At 33.6% G+C, this 20,749-nt stretch overlaps 1 long non-coding RNA gene across 4 annotated transcripts in view; it reads right to left on the bottom strand.

The window, feature by feature from the left end:
* Positions 1–20,749, bottom strand: part of LOC149088618 (uncharacterized) — a 299,264-nt gene that overhangs the window by 114,790 nt on the left and 163,725 nt on the right. For all 4 annotated transcript variants that reach the window (XR_016195409.1, XR_016195411.1, XR_016195410.1 and 1 more), the window contains exon 2: positions 10,097–10,225. This is a non-coding gene — a long non-coding RNA (uncharacterized LOC149088618). The remainder of the gene's footprint in view (positions 1–10,096; positions 10,226–20,749) is intronic.

Raw genomic sequence — 20,749 nt, 5'->3', positions numbered from 1 at the left:
TAGTGAACACCCACGAATCTGTGAACCGTGTACACAAAATCAATGTTTTAGGAATGGCCTGGACAAAATAGATGGTCTATAGCAGACAGATGTTTTTCTGTTTTTCTCAGTCTCGAACACTGTCTATTAGAATTATGGGAAGAAGAACACCCATATGAAAAAACTCACGCATCTACTTCAATTTAAATCAGCATGTTTTTTTTTTATCCTTGGAGGTAATATTCTGGTAAAGGGCTTCTCCGAATCCTTCGTGAGTACCAAATCAGGCATAACCATCAAGTGGGGGTCGTTGCTCATGAGGGGACAGGATGGAGATGCAAAGTACTGTAATCATATGATACCTGTAAAAAAATATCCATTCACGTATTTTCTAAAGAAACTTTGAAAAAAAAATTGTTTATGTATATGGAGACCTCAAAAAAAAATTTTTTTCAAATTTTTAGTGGCATTTGAGGGAATACGTTTTCGAAATCCGAAAATATATTTTTTTACGTAAAAAATAGCGGAAATTGTGTAAAATATTTTAAAACAACCCGCACCAAAATCCCTTTGTCACTTTTGACTATATTTTGACTTTTATAATAAAAAAATCATAGTTGCGTTTACAGGAAATAATATTTTCATTTCCCATGTTTGCTTTTTGTCACTAACTTATGCTCGAAATGTCCGTGGTGAACCATATTTCATTCAATTTACTCCAAATTTTACAAGCTCCTTTCTTATGACCTACTCGAGATAACTAAGCATCCATTTTCAAATCCTTCATTATTCACTTCTGATAAAAATGATATTATTGTTACAAAACCCAATAAAAGAGGGAGCGAAAAGAAATCGTTTGACACCATTTTTTTGTCTTCGTTATATTTTATATTTTTAGTACTAATTTTATGTGTCCAATTCAAATACCGTTGGACACATCTTAAGATGAATGCTTGTAATTGTTTGTACGTGTGTGTCTTTGGAGGAAAAATAAAAATATGAATGGATTCAATGAAAATAGGAAACGCAGGGAACAACAAACATCAAAATAAGGAACGCTGACAAACTTATTTCAGTTTTGTGGTTATTTCTCAATAAATTATTCATTAGACATACAATTTTTCCAACTACTTCGATGAGAAACGAGGAAAAATTCATTTATTGTGGACGTTTAAGCTATTAAAAAGCACATTAGCTGAAACCATTTAGGAAACAATCTTCATTTTGAACGTCTTTTGTCCCCATATCCTTATTTTTGGAGACATTTGTAGGAAGCCCATGTGTTTTGAGAAGATTTGAAATAATATAAACTTTGAAACCGGTGTTTTACAATTAGCACTTTCCCGAGGACTCCTTAGCCAAACACCCAGGAAACCCTTATGACATAGGAGTGACGTGTGTGTGTGTGGTATGACTGCTAGTAAGTACCATTTTTTTATCACATATCAATTATAAACGAATCTAACGCTAGAGGGGAGATATATATGTGAAATACCGGGAAGGGGGGGGGAGAGAAATCATCCAGTTATGTAGACAGGGTGTCCTGCTGATGCAGACTTTATCTTATCAACCGTTCTTTTAGAGTTCTTTTTAAAATTCCAATTTTAAAAAAAAGGTGTTCAAAAATAACCCTGTGCCAGTTTTGAGAGTGAAAATACAGTGTGTCATAAAATAAAAAAATAAAAAATTTTATATGGACACCCTATCCTAAAAAAACCAATTAGAGAAAGTTGTTGGTCTGTCTCTTCTGAAGCAATTAAAAAAATCACGTTTCGAAACTCAATATTCGCCGAGATATTTGAATTCATGTAAAAGGTTGAAAGAACATCATCAGGGAGAAAGTTTCGGAAAAACAGCTTAAATGGAGAAAAAACCGTTGTCGTTTATGCCATTCTTTTCTGATTTTTCTCAGTTTTTTAAAATTCAAATATGCATTGAGAAACGTGAAAAAGAAAAGACCGAACAACAAATTTATCGCTCATTAATTGTGTTAGTTAGGATAAGGAGTCCATGAAAAAATTTAGATTTTTTTATTTTGCGACACACTGTATTTCCACTATCAAAACTGATACAGAGTAATTTTCAAACACATTTTTAAACGGCAACTATACCTCTACGACGAACGACTAATAAGATAAAGGTTGCATTAGGACTTACAGAACACCCTGTATAAACACATTCAGATGAAAATTTCGCAAGTATTTGTGCTGAAATTATGTTGTGTAAGAAAAGTAATTGAGTTAAAATGATGTATAAGTCACACCTTGACGATTGTCTGTCATCAATTCCACTAGTACTGCATTGTAACAAATTAAAAATTTCAATATTATTCCTTATTAATGCATTATTATCATTCATAAATGCGAAATATATTTTGAAATAATAATTTAAACATGGACTCGGTTGTATCAATAAAAAATGATTTCTTTAAAAAATTTGTTTAAGAGAAATGTAAATCTATGTATTTCTTTATAGCCAGAACAGATTTTTACTTGTCACATAAATTTGGTTTTCAATATAGTTCTTCTAAAAATAATGGATATAATACAAATATCGTATTCCAGCAAACGTGCCTGAGAAATTAAATTAATACCTTCAAAAACGTACTTTTTTGGACTGAATTATAACACATCAAAGCGCAATTTTTTTAATAAGATATTCAATTTTATTCTCTATATTCGCCAAACTGTAAAAATAAAAAACCTTGTATAAATAAAATCAAAATTAGAATTTTTATATTTAAGCTAAGAAATTGAATTTAATTTCGCAAGTTTCAATTCATATATTTTTAAACATACATCTAGTGTCATAATTTTTTTATTTATTACGAAAAATTTCATGATAATTCTGGTTATCATTGATTCAATTTTATCTTAGTCATGGATTGATTTCGTCTGAATTTATGTTCTTTATGGAATAGCGATTTTTATTAAAAAAGATTAATTCAACTCACTACATTCCAAGTACTCAGTACTTCTAAGTGAGAATTCGACTCAGTACAGTATACAAAAAATAAATATTTGTAATTGAAAATGTTTATGCAAGTTATTTATTTATTCAAAACTAAATTTGACTCGATCCCAAAAATATTTATCTATCAACATAGACCTGGGATTCTTTATTCTCTGAGCACCATTGACGAGATATCCTGCGTAATTAAAAGCCTCTTATTTCACCAATGACAAGCAAAGATATTTTGGGAAGTAGATTTCTCAATGTCTTTACCCTAACACTTTTCTATATACCCCTTACCTCGTAAAAATCGGAAAGCAACCTACGCAATTAACAAAGGCATGACATTTTATAGGGGCTTTAGTGATTTCTACTGTGCACTAGACAGGGTTAAACTTCAGTGTTTCATGGATTCTTTGTGCTAATAAGTTTAAGTCCATGGTCCATGGGTCCCTGTGCCAATTAAGGCCACGGACCTTTTTCAAAATAACATTCAGTATACTGTATATTGTTTTTAATCATCATCATCATCAAATGAAAAGATGAAGTTTAATAAAGTATTTTAAATTTTAAACATTCATGCATCCGTCATGAAAATAAGAATATGTCAGCACTTATGAGAGATATTTCTCAAGATAGCAGGTGCATAAGCGAAAGAAATCGATACTTCTCTTCAACAGAGCGTACATTACATTTTCTTATTCAGTAAAAAAGATTTTAAATCCCCTTTAACAATTTCAAGGCCTCGGTGACCGATGAAAGTATATTAATGCACATATATTTCCTGTAAAATTTTCACATTTCATCATAATCTAAATAGTTACAAAAAAAAAAAACACTATCAAAATCAAAAGTCAGTGTAATAGAACTGATTTATATAAATGGAAAACATCAAAGAAAAGGTATAACGGTGATCTCCTATACCTTATAAATTGTTTTTCTTCAACAGAGAAAAACAAACATATTGAACAGACGTGTAATCACCGTTTTCCTAAGAACCATTGCTCTTACCTCGTAATTTCTTCTGTAGATCGAAATAAACCTATATAAGTTGTTTTATTCTCAATACAATCTCAGTTTTTATATTATATTTTTTATATATATATATTCATTCAGATATAGATATAAAACTTGTTTTTTTATATATTAAGGTAGAAATTCTTACGAATTTTTATTGATTTCTATTATGCCGAGGAGTGGATTAATCTCCTGTGTTTCGCGGATTTTTTTGTAGCAATAAGATTAAATCCGCGGGATCCTGTGCCAATGCAGTTAGAACGGACATTTCTGCAAAATAATATTCAGTATACATTTCTTTTAATCATCATGATCATGGAATTATAAAAGTTGATCATTTTTAAATGCTGATGTTCCAAAATTTTAAACATTCATGCACCCGTGATAAAAACAAGGAAATTTCTCAGTTCCTATTAGAGATATTTCTCAACATAGTAACTACATAAACGGGAAAATCAATAATTGACTGTTCAAAATTACAGTGGTGTAAGTAAATAATCGTCATTTTGAGAAAAGAGGGTTTCACCAGAATTATTGTAATGGAATCAAATGTTAAAAATTTTGTAATTTCATAATTTAGTAGCGAACTATTGAAGTTGTGAATAAGTTATATTTTTTAAACGGTTCACAACTTCTACATTGCATTTCTAAACTTTGTCAGAATTATTGAAAATATGACTTACACCACTGTAACTTTATCCCGTCAAACCTCTCTTTTACAAAACGCAACGTTACATATTCTTATTCAGGCGTTCTAAATCCCCTTAAGAAAGCTATATCGTAAACAATTTCCAAGCCTCGGTGATCGGTGAAAAGATATTAATGCATATACTTAGTACAATATTTTCATGTTTCATCATTACCTAAATAGTTACAAAAGAATGTATTCAACTACGAAAAAAAAAGAAAAGCCAATGTAATCGAACGGATTTATACCAATGGAGATGGAAGACCTCAAAGAAAAGGTATTGGTGATCTTCCACGCCTCACAAATTCTTTTTCCTTCGAAGTATAACAAAGCATCTCCGAGAGACGTGTAATCACCGATTTCCTAATACCCCCAAGAAAAAATACCCATTGCTCTTATCTCGTAATTTCTTCTGTACATCCAAGAGAGAGAGAGAGAAAAAAAAAACTAGGTACAAGCTGTTTTATTCTCAATACAATCCCAATTTTTTTGGATGTTCAGGTAATTCTTACGAATTTTTCTTTTCGATCTTTTTTTATTCTTAGAAGGTACAAAGTCTTCAAAATGACGGATAATCAAAGTTATTCTCTCATGATCGATGACCTTATTACATCCCGAGACGATGCTGATGACACTGTGGAAATGGTAGTACCAAAAAAAATAAAATAAATAAATAAAAGTTGCAATTTCGGTCCCTCTGGCGCTATTTTCTACCCCTCGGGTACTGGACATGGCATCTTATAATATTATGAGTTAAGGAGAGAAGCCAGTTGTGTGTGTGTGTGTGGAAAGTTTGGATACTTGCAGGAGATAGAGAGAGAGGACAAATAAATAAAATATACGTGGGTAAATAAAGAAATATAAATCCCTTGCCGATTTCTTAGAGCGTCATCACTCATCTTTGACCTGGTCTCTAGGCCATCGCTTCAAGCACTCCATAGATTTTTTCCTCTCTCTCTTGATTTCTTCGTCTTTTACTTCATTTTTTTTCTTCTATTTTTCATCATTTCTTATTTTATTCGTCTCACCCTATTTTCATTGGACCTTCTTATCTCTTGTGCGGGAGTTCAGCTCCGGGTCTTTGGGAGCCTTCTTGAGTGACGTCACGTCAGGAGGTTTCGATGGTTGTCAGCAATGATTTATGACTCCGGTATGGAAAAAGAACAGCCATACTCCTTTTTCCCGTATATCCACTTTTTTCTCTTTTCCGATATCCTTTTTTTTTCCCCCTCCCTGTACTTTTCTTATATATTTGTTGGTTTTTTTTTGTCTTCTACTAACCGGAAGAGGCAAAGTTGTTTAACATGTGGAGAGATGAATCTATCGTATACACTTGTAATTTGTGGTAGAAATGCATTTGAAGATACTGTGGTCATTCCCACAGAAAAAGAAATGCAAGAGAAAGTTTTCTCCATTTTTTTGTCCCCGACGCAAAAGAAAATTCCTAGAAGTTTTTTATTTTTATTTTCAGAAAAAATCTGCAGTTTTCTGGGAAAATAATCTTATTTTTTATCCTCCATCAATCGTTTTTTTTTTTTTTTTTGCTAAAAATGTTTCTCTCAATGGCCGTATTTAAGAACGCATTGCGTTGTATGATTTAAACTCATAATTTCTATATTTATAAATTATAGCAGCATTTTATTGGTGAACGTTGATCCTGGGGGGCATAACTCCAATTAGAAAAATTATCCAAGCAACGTGTACGGCTTCGACGCGTAATGCATGTTGCAAAGGGCTGGCGGTCATTAAAATATAAAAATTAACTCTGTCCTCAAAAACCCAATTCGAAAGTTATTGTCCGGCGAAAAAAAAAACACGCTCACGTTTCTAAGTGCAATATTCACTGAAATATTTGATTTCAAAAATAACGGGAAAGTTGGGAAGGAACAGCAAAGACTAACGGACAACTCTTCTTTCCCTCATTTATGATGTTCTTTCCCAACTGTTTTCGATTTTTGAACCCTATTATACCTGCGAATATCGCAGTTAGAAACGTGGAAGTTTTCTTTATTTGCCTAAGGAGAGACAGGCCAATAACATTTCAATTGGGTTTTTCAGCTCAGGGTGTCCGTATAATTTTTTTTTTTAATAGCTATACATCTCGTTGCAATATGAATGACGTATCTGGATTCTACACCACGTTATATATATATATATATATATATATATATATATATATATATATATATATATATTCGTATAACTTTTCTTATTGGAAGCATGGCTCTAGGACCATCGGTTCCTCAGTAAAATCAGACAAGGAGAATCACCCTGTATATTTGTTATGGTTTTTTTTTCCAGTCAACATGAGTTTTTTATATAAAAGTTGTTAACAGCTCGCTGATGCGAAGATATATTTAGGAAAGAGAAGAAATTCAACTGCCCTTGCTGGGAATCGAACTCACGCCATAGGCCACTAGATTACAAAATCAACGAATATCTCAATCTTTCCTTGTAGGTCGCGTGCACTAAACGGGTTTTTAACCTTCAGCGTGCTCCCATCATCTAAAGAAGATCTAGGTTTTTTTTTTTTAAATAAATTTTTTATCACGAAGCCCTTAAAATGGCGTATAGATGGCACACGCATATACATTCTAGTTTTTTTTCTCTCTATTTTCTAGCAGATTTACTGGTAGCTGGTCGTAAGTGAGATGGTTGCACATTGTTAAGTGGTGACACAGTGCCTGCATGTCCCCGCTCACTCTATTGTTGGTGATTGCGGGTTCGAAACTAAACTCTTTGTTTGTATCACAAATTTTTTTCGATTGTATTATACAACAAAACCTGTACGAAGGGGAACATCAAGAGACTAAACTAATATTCAATTTTATAAAAGCATTAATCAATGAAAGGACTATTCTTTGATTCCGTGGAAGACAGGTTTCCGCCTCATAATGTGCCAGATAGGTTTCTCCACACAACGATACCTCAGCTAACGAAGTTTTCGGCTTACCAAAGTGATTCTCGAATGAATTACCTTTGTTAGCCGAGGTATCACTGTATTTACCAGGCATGAGTTTGAGTACCATCTATCTCTCACAAAATTTGTTTACTTAGTCGTTTTGAGAGCAGCATTTACGCTATTCTTCCCGAAGCCTGGAGGTTGAAGCGTTAAGTATTATATGATAATGGTTCACGATGATTCTTATCATAATTTGCATTCGAAGACACTGTGGTCATTCCCACAGAAAAAGAGAAGCCAAAGGAAGTTTTCTACTCTTTATTTTTGTTCTTTCATCTACAAGAAAATTTCTGGAATCTTTTGTTTTTTTCATTTCCCGAATAAAACGACCATTTTCTGAGGAAGTTATCTCATTTTTTTAATTTTCATGAATCCATTTTAGCGTGTTTTTAACTCTAAAAATCTCTCTCTTAATGGCTGCATTTAATGACAATGTGCTGTATGCATTGCAAGATTTAAACTCATAATTTTTATCTATCAATCACATATTTGTTGTATATTTTTTTATAGCAATCATGAGTTTCTTCTGTGAAAATGATAGATCATGATTTTTGTCATGATTTACAGGCTTTTAATTTATAGTGGAAATAAATTCGAAGATACTGAGGTCATTCCCACAGGGAAGGAAAGTTTTCTCCAATTTTATTTCGAACAAAAACAAAATTTCTAAAACTTTCTTTTTCATTTCATGAAAAAAACCAACAATTTTCTGGGAAATAATCTCTTTTTTTATACTCCATGAATCGTTTTTACTTGTTTTTTCCCAAAAATCGTTTTCTCAATAGCTGCATTTAACATGTGTGTACACATTGCAAGAGTTAAACTCATAATTTTTATGTTTATAAATTATGTATTTACTGTGTATTTTTTTTTCATAATGCATAATGAGCTTTACAAAGCATTATCTGATAATGCGTTAATGATAATAGCGTTACAATTACTTCAAGTATCATCTGATAATGATCGATGATAATTTTTATCATGAGATGTGGACTTGTAAAGTGTGGTGAAATGCATTTGAAGATACTGTGGCCATTTCCACAGAAACAAACAAATAATAACACGAGGACACTTTTTTGTTTCAAGCAACAATAAAATTTCTAGACCCTTTTTTTTAATTTCCCGAAAAACGACCATTTTCTGCGAAAATAATCAGTTTTTTTGTCCTTCATGAATCGTTTTTTCAGCATATGTTTCCTGAAAATGTTTTTCTCAATGGCCGTATTTAAAAACGCATTGCTTCCAAATTTTAAACTCATAGCTTTTGTTCATTAATCAAATATTTTTGTACATTCTTTTGTAGTTATCGTGAGCGATATTTGGCAATTCCCAGTTTGAAAAAAATCAGACTTTTCTTTTCCAAATAAAAAGAAAAAAAAATTACGAAAAATCACCATTTCCTGTGAAAATTTTTAATTTTTATGAATCTAATTTTTTTTTTTTTTTGGAGTGAACTTATGATGAAAATCTCATCAAATGAAGAATTTAAATATATTTAATATTTTCATAAAATATAATTATTTATATCTTTTTTAATCAACATGAACATTTTAATTTGTTAAATGATATTTAATAATGATCGATCACAATTATAATTATGAATGAACGTGAAGTTTTTCAAACCAGAAGTTTAATTTTTATTTAATTTGTCAAACATGTAACATAATGTAGATTATTGGTTGGAATGGAAGTACTGATTTATATGAATTTAATTTAACCATGACTTATTTGTATATTTTGATGTTTCCATACTTATTACATTACGAAATATCAGCTACATTTTTATTAGTATTTTTTCCATTTTTTTCACATCTAAAAGAAAAAATTTATAGAATTTATTTTTTCTTTTTACCCACGAAAACGTCCATTGTGTGGGAAAATCATACAATTATTTTGTATCTTTCATGAATCGTTCCATTCAAATTCAATTTTGATATATATATTTATCAAAAGTGAAATTGTTCAGAAATTGGATAAATTTTATCATATTGATAAATTGTCAGGAAATTTCAATTCAGAAAGCATTTCGTCATATTATTTTTTTTAAAAAAAGATGTTATACACTTATAACCCATTACTCCAATATATGAATCAAAATTAAATTGAAACTGTTGTAATTTGCGGACAGGCAGAAAATGAAGTTGATGAACAATTTGATAACCAATTAGAAATAAATTTAAGTACCGGCAAAAAATAAATGGGATAAATAATTTGAGGACCAATATTAAGAAAATGTGATAAATAATCAGCGAACAGGCAAAAAACACATCACACGTGAAGAAATAATTCACAGATTTGATGACAGAAATAAATACAAATACGTATACATGTGTATACGTGTGTATGAAGACTGTATACTATTTATTAAATCTAAAACTATATAGAGGCTGTATGAATTGCGCGAACTATTTCGCGGAAAATATCTACGGACCGGCATCAGTCTACGGACCAGTATCTGAAGAACATTAATCTAATAAATTTAACAAAAAAAAACTCACCAACTTTCACAGGCTATATCACGACGAAATGACTTGAGAAGTTGGCACCGATTGTCTTGCCAGGATCGTTTTTCGCACTCATCAGTCATTGCTGAACATACTGTATCTCTCTCTCTCTAACTGCCAACACTAAAGGCAAAAAAAAATAAAAATAAATAAAACGTGTAAAAAATTACAGCTAGAAAAGTCAAACTAAATGAAAAATTACTTAGTCAATGGAAGGAGAAGAGAGAAATAAAAAACTAGTAATTTTGTTGAAGTCCTCGAAGGCAGAACTTCTCTCAAAATGACACACACACACAGAAAGAGAGAGAGAGAGCCATATGGCTTGCATTTAGGCACGCTATCAGTCAGTGTCTATCAGTATGAAAAGCATAGCAAAGACACAGTCACGATTGCCGGAGAGTCTTGCTATTCAATAACGGGGCTTAGATAAACGAACTAAAATAACGAAGCAGTGAGAACAAGTTGACGTTTAAAAGATTATGTCGTTCATCCAAAAAAAAAAAATATATACATTATTTTTCAAGTTTGAAAGCTGTATCTAATAGAAAAATCCAAAAAAATAAAAGCATAAAATACTCCATTTCACCTCTTTACTCTACCCTTTGACACTTCCTTTTTTTTTTCAACTAGTTCTTGCACATCTCTTACAGAAGATTGATGCTTTTCTTGACATAACTTGTCTCAGTTTTTTTTTCCTATTTTCTAAGTTCCCACTTCATCATCCCAACTCGCGAGAGTCACTCATTATAATATAGACATATTATCGATATTTTCATAAGTGCTATACATCTTTAAAAGTTTCAAATAAATCGTAAATTTTGTTGTCAGTTAGTTTTATCGTTTTTAATGGATAAAGGTGTTCTCTTATACAGGCTATCCCGAATTGTTTTCACAGCAGAAGGCTCCTCGACCGTAGACTTTATAGAAACATATTTTCAAATACAAGAACTTTTCAAATGGCGTGCAACTACTCAAAATGTCTCGAATTTTTTTAAGGTATCGTATACATAAAAAAATAGGTAAATTAACTTTAATGTACACCCTGTGTGTTAAAATTTCAAATTAGTGAAATGCTAACGTGACTCTGAGAGAAGCCATTTACAAACTATTGCATGTTTCTGAATGCAATATTGACGGTGGTATTTGACTTCGAACTCCTCAGCATTTGTCGCCGATGATTGATGTTCTAAAGTTTGCGAACGTAAATTAAATTTAAAGCTCTAAAAATTCTACTATTGTCAAGAAATGTAATTGTTATTTATTGTCAATATGAAACCAAAATGGTTGTGTTCATTCTATTTGTGTGTACAATCCTTTGAATGTACAGAACTTTTGAGGCCATGAAATATTCGCAACATAATAAGTTACCAAAACATAGAGATTTTATATATTTAATACACATAAGTGCATGCATTTTGATAGATATTGCATCTAAAAAGATCTAAAATCTAAATTTTTTTCAACAGAATTTTCAGATCGGAATCTGCATATCAATAACTGGAAGGCTTATCAAACGGGGACTACATAAAAAATTAACTTTTTTTTTTTTTTTTTATGTATACGATCCCACAAACAAATTGTGAGTAACAGTACGTCATTGGAAAACTTTCTGTGATGGAAAGTATGTTTCTGAATTCCATGGTTGTAGAGATATCTGTTGCGCGAACACTTTTTGACAGCCTGTATATATCTATTCTTATGTTAGAATTAGTTTGTAATTTTACATCAGGCGTAAAACACTGGGAATATAAAACTGGATAGTAAAAGTTATTAAAGACGATATCCGACTCACGAAAAAGATTTTAATATTGTAGAACTAATTCAACAAATCAAAGCATAAAAAAATTCTTTGAACATTTACAAAGCTCACCAACTGGAATTTCATATTCTAACACCGGCCATGGAAAAAAAAAAACCCTATATTTTTCTATTATATCAACCGAATAACACTAAGCAAAAATTTTAAGCATTTTAAGTATTTTTTTATTATCTCAAAACATGTTGAAACTCGATGAAAACTAAAAAAAAAATATAACTCTGTTAAATTGTAGTACGAACAACCCTCAAAAATTTTATTTACTTTCTTGAGACTTGAAATTTTTCGTACGGGCTGATGCATACAATCTGAGATAATATATTTACAAGATGCAGAATCATAGCTCTTTTTTGTTCTTAAATCTAAACGCTCTGTATTTCTGGGTATTTTTAATTCGGTTAAATACCGTTGTTACAATAAAACAACAAAAATATGAATGGGAATTGAAAGCGCATTTATCGAGTGCAAGAAGGAAAAGAATTTATTTGTTTTTATCATAAAATTTCGCATTATATCTAACGAAGTTAAATCACAAGTTGTTCGTGTAACGTCTTAGAATTATTGTTTATCGACGTTTTACTGTGCAAAATGTATCTGGAAATTGATTTATATTAGTATTTGTCATTATATGGTCATTGACTTCGTGTACATCAACTTCTCAGCTTATCGCAAAGCCAATTTAACAAATCACATGTATGGAAACAGTAAAATAAATTTTTACGTGTGCCGATTTTAGATACACAGGTGGTCCTTGCGGCATAAATACCAAAATCTAATCCAAAGGTGAACGTGACTTGTTCTCCCGAACGAAAGGGGTTGACAGACGAGCATGGAACATGAAAAACCCTACCAACCCTGTCCTATATCGAACCATTCTCTTGTTATGGTGGATGACTGATTATTGAAAAAAAAGCGTTGTCTTAAAAACCAAAATTTGTATAAATTCTGCAAAACTTACATGCAAATTAAGCAAATATTCGGAAATAAAAAAAAAAGTTCTATCAGACATGATAGCATTTTCATCGAAATATCTGGATTTATTGGAGAGCTACAAGCACTGAAATATTTGCAAAGATCAAAATCGAATTGCTGCGAAAATTTTTAATCTCCTATTTAAGTTCGTGACATCACTGAAGGTCATCTCACATACAATATAACCATTGGATATACTGCAAAATAATGTAAAGGTGGCACATACGTCAGCCTGCAATGGCTATAGGTGTGATGATCTTCTTCAATAACAAGCACGTCCTTCTGCTATAGATACTATTGGTACTCCATTACCGGATATTATTGATAATAAAAAAAATTATTGATAATAAATAATAAATGTGTACATTCACCCGTCTTAACGAAATCCAGAAACTTTTCCCCAACTCCTTACCCCATCTTGTCTGATATCATCACAAAATTTGTTTAATTAACGGTGATTATGTAAATATAATTATGAAATTATAAATAAAATGATCATCTTGAAAAAAAATTTTTTGGTTGAAATCTGTATTAAAATTCAGGTTGTTTTTTTTTTCATGTTTTAGTAAGAAGTTCGCGTTACGGAGGTCTGATGTGTAATTATAAAATAATTCACAAACTTTTCCCAGAGCCACCTGAGAGCGTGGGCCCAACCTAGGACTGGTGTGAGGCTTTAGATGTACAAGACGGCTATTTATGATAATGAGATCTAATGCTATGATTTTTTAAAGTATGTAAGTTGGTGCGCCCATGGAATATCACATTCTCCGGGGGCCCATGGTGTTGTTGAAACACTTGGCTCTTCCACACTTTTTAAAACATTTCGTGGAAGTACACAAAGAATACATAATGTCAACTGCTGCAGGATCATCCTTATCCCTCACAGGCTCCCCCCCCCCCCAAAAAAAAATTGTCTTTTACTTATATTTTAAGCTGCTCCCCCTCCATTTCTGTATAATATTGTCATACGGGGAATTTATTTTAACAGTAATTATTTAAAATTGATACATAATTGTACTCTATAGCAAGCACATTCAACCTGTTGCTTGCGACCACCGTGTTGCTTCCTGTAGCACCCAGGGTGCTCGATGCTCGTGTCCGATTCCGTCGCGCAAGCATTTGATAAACTTCCCAATTCAGGCATGTTGTACAAATTGCATTCAATGATTAAAATCATCCTGATTTCAAGAATTATTATGCCAAACTTGTCGTATGGGTTACTTACTCCCCTTTTTGATGGTGGGTGCAGGCAGTGCTTACAACTAGAAAAAGGTTACGAAGATTTTTAACATCTCGCTGAAGCGAAGATATATTCAGGAAAGAGAGAAAATTCAACTGCCCTTGATGGAAATCGAACCAACGCACTAGACTGCAAAGGCAACGAATATGTTAATCTTTCCTTGGAGCTCGTGTGCACTGAACGAGACTGCATGGACGGTCGGACCTAACTCAGACACCAGATGGCGATTTATTCGAGGATAATGTCCGATAAAACTCCGCTATCCATACGAAGGTTTTTAACAGCTGTTAAAGACCTTTGTATGGATAGCGGAGAGTGACATCATCCTCTGATAGAAAAGGGTTGCCTCAAAGAACTGGAGATGCAAAAATTTATGTTTTCCCTATTCCCGAATTTATGAATAACAGGCAGTGCCCTTCCCAGTACCGCTGCAACCGTCCACAGGACCAATCACAGAGAGAGATCATCAGAGGATTACAAAGAGTTTAGGCGGGAGAGAGAGCACAAGAAATCTCTTCCAGAGAAATTTTGCGTAACTAACTGTCGAAAATACAGTATGTTAGGTCTAAAAACTGATTGAAACGTAAAATAATTTTATTTTGATATTCGGATTTTTGTGCGAGAATATTATTAGATTTTGGTCATCTTAAGGGAGAAAACCATATTCTATGGGCATTGGGGGATTCACAATATTCTGCTACTTTTTGCTGTTATAAAAAATAATTCAATTTTAAAATTCCACTTTCCAATATGGTAATAATTTATTTACTCGATAATTTGATCCGAAATAATCTTTGTCTGTGTTTTCTTTTCCCAATTTTTTTTAAAAATTTAAATTGAATTTCGTTCCGAAAAAAAATAAATGATGGAAATTTGTGCAATCAATAATTTCTAGGAAACTTTTAAAGAAATGTTTTCCAAGAAAGTGAATAAAAGAATTCTTTAGTTAGACATGATGTGAAGAATTCGGAAGGTTGTTAACCAGACCAGACACACGGGGGAGGCACCGCCGCCAAAGCAGTGCCTGCCGCATAAACTCGATAGAAACTTCTGATGCATATCGTACAAGACATAGGACGAAGTCTCGAAATATTTTTTTTTGTTGTCCATTGTGTAGCTTACTTAATATTTCTATGTAACAAAATTTTGTAGCCAATTTCTAGACAATGTTCCAGACTTGGGGGAGGAGGGGGGGGGGCTCGGTTCTATATATTTTACTTTTTGCGTGGTTGTTTCCTGGTGACTTACTGATTAAGATTGATTACTTTGAGATTTTACGCTGTCAGTTTGTTCTTCGGCTATGTCTAGACAGTGCCGGCGTGGAAAAAGCTTCCCAGAAAACTCTGGTAATTTTGTTCTGCTATATATATATATTTTCTTTTTTTGTTGAATTTTGTTTTTTAAGTTCTATAACACGTTTTGTTCCAATTTGTTACTATCTTCCTGTTCCAGACAGCTGTTTTCTCAGTAGGTTGCATTTTGATGCGATGACAGTTTTTATAGTGTTCACTCATGAAAACATGAAGAAAATGATATACAATACGCATATTGGAACTTTTTAGCTGATTCTTAGAAGCAAAAAGAGATTAATTGCTTAATATTAAGAAAACTCTGAAGCGGAAAAAACTTTCAGTGAACACATTTAAAGAAGTTTGTAATGTCTCTAAGATAATTAATTTACCATATATATATATACCATATTTACTATAATTAAAATAAATACTCAACCCGTGGATCACGGATCAAATGTTACCCTCCGGGTGGCCTGAGGTGGTCCGCGACCTCAATCCTAATTTTGCAAAAAAAAATTATGATGTAAGTGGTACATTTCCAGATCACTTGAGTAGAATGCCCGAGTGGCATGGTGGTAAATGCTCGTCTACCATCGTGAAGGCTTTTGTCAGGGTCCCGGGTTCGAACCCAAGGGAGGATATATATCTTACAGATAAGATATTTTCCCTAACGAACTCGAGGTGACTATCGATAGACAGCGCCTTCACTTCCAGCCATCTCACTAATGGCAGTAAATTGCAATGTAGCGATATGGCCAGAGTTGGTGTTTGGTGAAGTAGTAGATCACGTGAGTGACTCGCGGCACGTTCCCAGATCATTCAAATGGACCACAGCACATTTCCAAATCCTTTAAGTGACTCACGGCATATTCACGGAATACTCGAGTCACCAGCGACACAGTTACAGATCAACCTAAGTGGCCCATGGTAATTTCCCAGATCACTTGATTAATCCGCGACAGAGTTCCAGATCACTAGACTGGCTCCTGACACATTCACATATCACTCGAGTGGCCCGCGACACATTTACGTTTTTCGATTGTGACTTCCAAGGACGGGCCACGTAGATTTACGTTTTTGCTTGAATTTTTAATATGCTGCGTAAGTTTCTCATTTTATGTACATTGTGTCATGGAATTTTTTCTTGGTACTATTAGTTATAGTACTATCTGTCTGTTGATCCTACTGAGCAGTTTTGCTTTTTAGGTAGTATTTTTATTTTGTAACCGTAAAAATGGCAAGCACGAAAGAGTTTTCTGAGGAAGATAAGGACATTTATGAGGATAACTTATCCGATATAAGGAAGTGATAATGAATCAGAGAACTATGATTAAGAAAGTGATATTTCTGGTGATGAGAGTGAACTTGTTGCTCCCATGAAAAAAATTATGCGGACGTTACTGTCTTCAGAGTATTCAGAACGTGAATTTGAAAGTAGTGCCTTGAATGCAGGTGAGAGTGGGAACCTAGAGACAAATTAATATCCGTAGAAGCTTTTCTTGGTTCTTCTGGTGTATAAAAAATACCCAGTAACCCAAAGTCTATTTTTCAGATGGTAATGATATCCAAATTCAACCAACAAGAAGAACTCCAAGAGTGGATCCAGTGGGTAGATTGTCGGAAAACATGAGGCAGCACACCCTTAGGCAAATTGTTGGAACAGGTTCCACTTCACAAGGGTAAATGTTTTACAAAATATCGCACTCATAAAACATACTAGACATGTTAAGAAATAACTTCGTAAAAGATTATAAGAAATTGTGTTGATTTTTAATAAAACTACAACGCTTTTTAAAACCATACATACATGTTTATTTAATTCCCCTAAAAAAAGCCCGGAAACTGAGAAAAACAGAGCAGATTCGAACCTTCCGTTAAGTGTTAAGTGACCTGTGGCACAGTTTCAACGCACTTAAGCGGCCCGCGATGCAGTTCCTCATGACAATAGTGGCTCGCGGCACAATTTCAAATCACTTGAATGAGCTGTGCCTTAGTTCATTCAAAACTCCAGCTGTCCGCGGCAAATTTCCAGATTACTTAAGGGACTCGCGGCATATTCACAGATCCCTTCAACGACCCGCAGCACAGTTCTAGATCGTTCAAACAGCCCGCGGTGCAGTTCCGCGTCACTTAAGTTACCTGCGGCACAGTTCCAGAACACTCAAGCGGCCCGCGGTACACTAAAATATGCCTTAAGTAGCCTACGGCGCTGTTGCAGGTCACTCAAGTACAACTTGCAGCGCTGTTCCAGAATACCGAAGTGGCCCGCACTGTCCTGAATGTTAAGCACCCTTTCTCTAGACATAGCGAACTTGGAAAAATCTACCTAGAAAACTCTAGTACTTTTGTATCACACATCTCGTGTAACATGTTTTATTCCAGTGTGTTACTATCTTCCTGTTCCAGACAGCTGGTTTCTCAGTAGGTTGAATTTTGATGGGATAACATTTTTTATAGTGTTCACTCACGAGAACATGAAGAAAATGATATAGGCCTACAGTATACACATATTAGAACTTTTTAGCTGATTGAGTGATTTCTCACAGATTTAAAAAAATACCCTTTGATATTTCAGGAGAGGAGTGAAATTAATGTACAATTTATAGAAAAATTGTATAAATTAAAACCAGGCAAAGCTTCTCATTTTTGTGATAATGTACAATTGGTCAACCTTTCTTTTGTGGAAATCGGAAATATTCAGTGCGCGCGCACGTGAGGAAAAGAAGCAGGCGATCGCGAGACTTCGAAGTGGTGTGAACGTCCGTACGGCCTGCGTGCCATTAGTCTATCCAAATATGTGTAAATAAAATTATATTATTTTAATTCATTATGTCATAAATTGTCAAAGCTAAATCGTCTCCTTCAGCCAACGACCAAAAAAAAGGTCTAATTTTCAACTCATACATACATTTTGTAGTCACCTCATTTAATTAACACTAATAATGCATTTTTTTACTCTTGTATCTTAATGTCAGTCACGATTCCCACTCATTAGTCTCAATAACATTAGACGCAAATAATGATCCCCGCAGATTATAATTAAATCACATTTATACATTTAATTACCATAATATTTCGAATTCTTTCACCATCGATACATCAGGTGAGTAAATCCCCATAATTCCGTGAATGACACAACCTGTCATCCCTCATCAACTTCCTAACAAACGGACTATGTTTACGTTACTAGAGGCTTTTTTTTTTTGCTATAAATCCTCAATTTAAGGTAAAGAAATCAGATTTTTTCCCCCCACTCATCAATTCAATATTTAATAAAAGGGAAAATAAATAAATAAATATTATAGAGATATAATAAAACTGATCGATCGATACCCATATACTAACGAATACTCCCCCCTTCCCTAAACAAAAGGCAAAAAAAGCAAGCAAAAACAAACAATGACTGGAGAGAAACTTCCTCTGCGTCTTAAGAAATAAGTAATGACGGGATTAATACTGGATTAGTATGTTTGGGAACACATAATCCTACATTTATGACAAAAGAGGGCAAGCGACAGAGATAGAGAAGAGAGTGGGGGGTTCCCTCTCTGATATAGAGGAGGGTTTTGGGATGTGGAATTATTGAACTGGCGAACATTCCCGTTTTTATTGGAAGAAGAAGTAAAATAACATTTTTTTTCCAAGAAATGTCTTCCTGTCCTATTTTCTTATCTCATTTTTTCCCGCTTTTCTGCTCTTTTCATATTAAAAGAAAAATGTTTTATATAACCGCTGTGTGTGAAAGAATGGACGTGATATATTTGTTGCACCAAGGGAAGAAAGGAAAAAACAACAACATATTTTGCAGTTTTTTGTACTTTTTACGATGAAGCGTACAGATATTTCAGATTTTACAGTTTTGCTGTGCATGAAGAACTGCTGATGTGCTGGTCGAGTGGTCATAGTGAGGGAGGGACTCGCGTCGCGAGGAGCCGGGTTCAAACTCCACTGTGTTGGTCGGCTAAAGTTGGATTTCTGTGGTGTTCGAGGCGCGAATTCGAGAACCGATCTCTCCGTTAAAAAGCCCCGCCACAGACTTACAAAAGTACAATTGCTGAGCCATTGCACTTCATTCATAGTTAGAAACCATAAGACAAATGGCGGCATTGCACAAAAACAAACTTCCCGCCAGGTTCACCACACGCACATTCAAACAAGTACCAATGCGTTAGAAGTTCCTCAGAGGAATATGGACGAGGTGCATATGTGAGTTAGTAGTGCATGAAGAACTATGAGAGAATATATTCAATATCTATGAGAGATATATTTTCACGTGTACTGTTCGGAATAAAATCAAAATTATATTCACAGAATCACCTTCATTTCATATTACTAGCAAATATACTACCAGAATCCAGCAACAAAGATGGAATTTACTACATTTTCACCTCTGAATAAATTGGCCGTGACGCAACTGAATTTTTCTTCATCTTCCGAAATGTGGCAACCGGACACAAAATTGAGCTACGTAAAATTGGGAAACCAGAATAACTGAGACAGATGAGCGTGTGCGAATAAGAAAGAAATGTAACCAATCAACACAACACCTGCGCCTATACAGGGTGATAACTTAATTCCCCCTTGCCGCATTTCACCTGCGAGCCGTTGATCCTAGAGGCGTACTTCCAATTAGAAAAAGGTTTCCAAATAAAATCAAATACTCAGATATATGTTGCAAGGGGTGTATAGTTATTAAAATAAAAATATACCTTTTTATATAGTCTCCGTGTACCTTGAAACCTGTGTTTCCGTGTCTCCTCTGATGCCAACAAAAAAAAATCCACTTTTCTAAGAGCTATATTCAGATATTAGAATTCGAAAAACTGAGGAAATTTGGGAAAAAACAACTTTACTTCGTTTTTCGAATTCGAATATCTCAGTGACTATTGCACTTAGAGACAGATATTATCACTATTTTTATTTTGGCATCAGAAGAGTCAGGGCAACAACTTTCGAACTGGGTTTTTTTGGATACACGGGGTTTATATCAAAAGTTAATTTTATTTTAATAACTATACAACATCTTGAAACAAAAATGGCATATCTTAGTACTATAGTACTACACGTTATTTGGAAACGTGTTCTAATTAAAAGTATACCCCTTGGGTCATCGGTTCGCCCCTGTTTGCTATGCACCCTGTACATCCATTTACGTAGCGAAAGACAGAAATAAATTTGTTATAAGACGTATAAATTTTGGGAAATCTTTCGCGTTCTCCCTAGCTCATTTACATGCCCCCCCCCTCCAAGTGGTCACAACCCACAGTCTGGGAACTACTGCTCTATACAATTATGAAATTATGTGAAATAGATTTGACTCTGTTCAT

Source organism: Pholcus phalangioides, unplaced genomic scaffold (assembly GCF_987345545.1).
Source record: "Pholcus phalangioides strain wild (caught in Gottingen) unplaced genomic scaffold, Ppha-v1.0 ptg000003l_1, whole genome shotgun sequence".
NCBI classification, from domain to species: Eukaryota; Metazoa; Arthropoda; class Arachnida; order Araneae; family Pholcidae; genus Pholcus; species Pholcus phalangioides.
The sequence above is the reverse complement of the archived record's forward strand: the minus strand, read 5'-3'. Positions and strand labels throughout refer to the sequence as shown.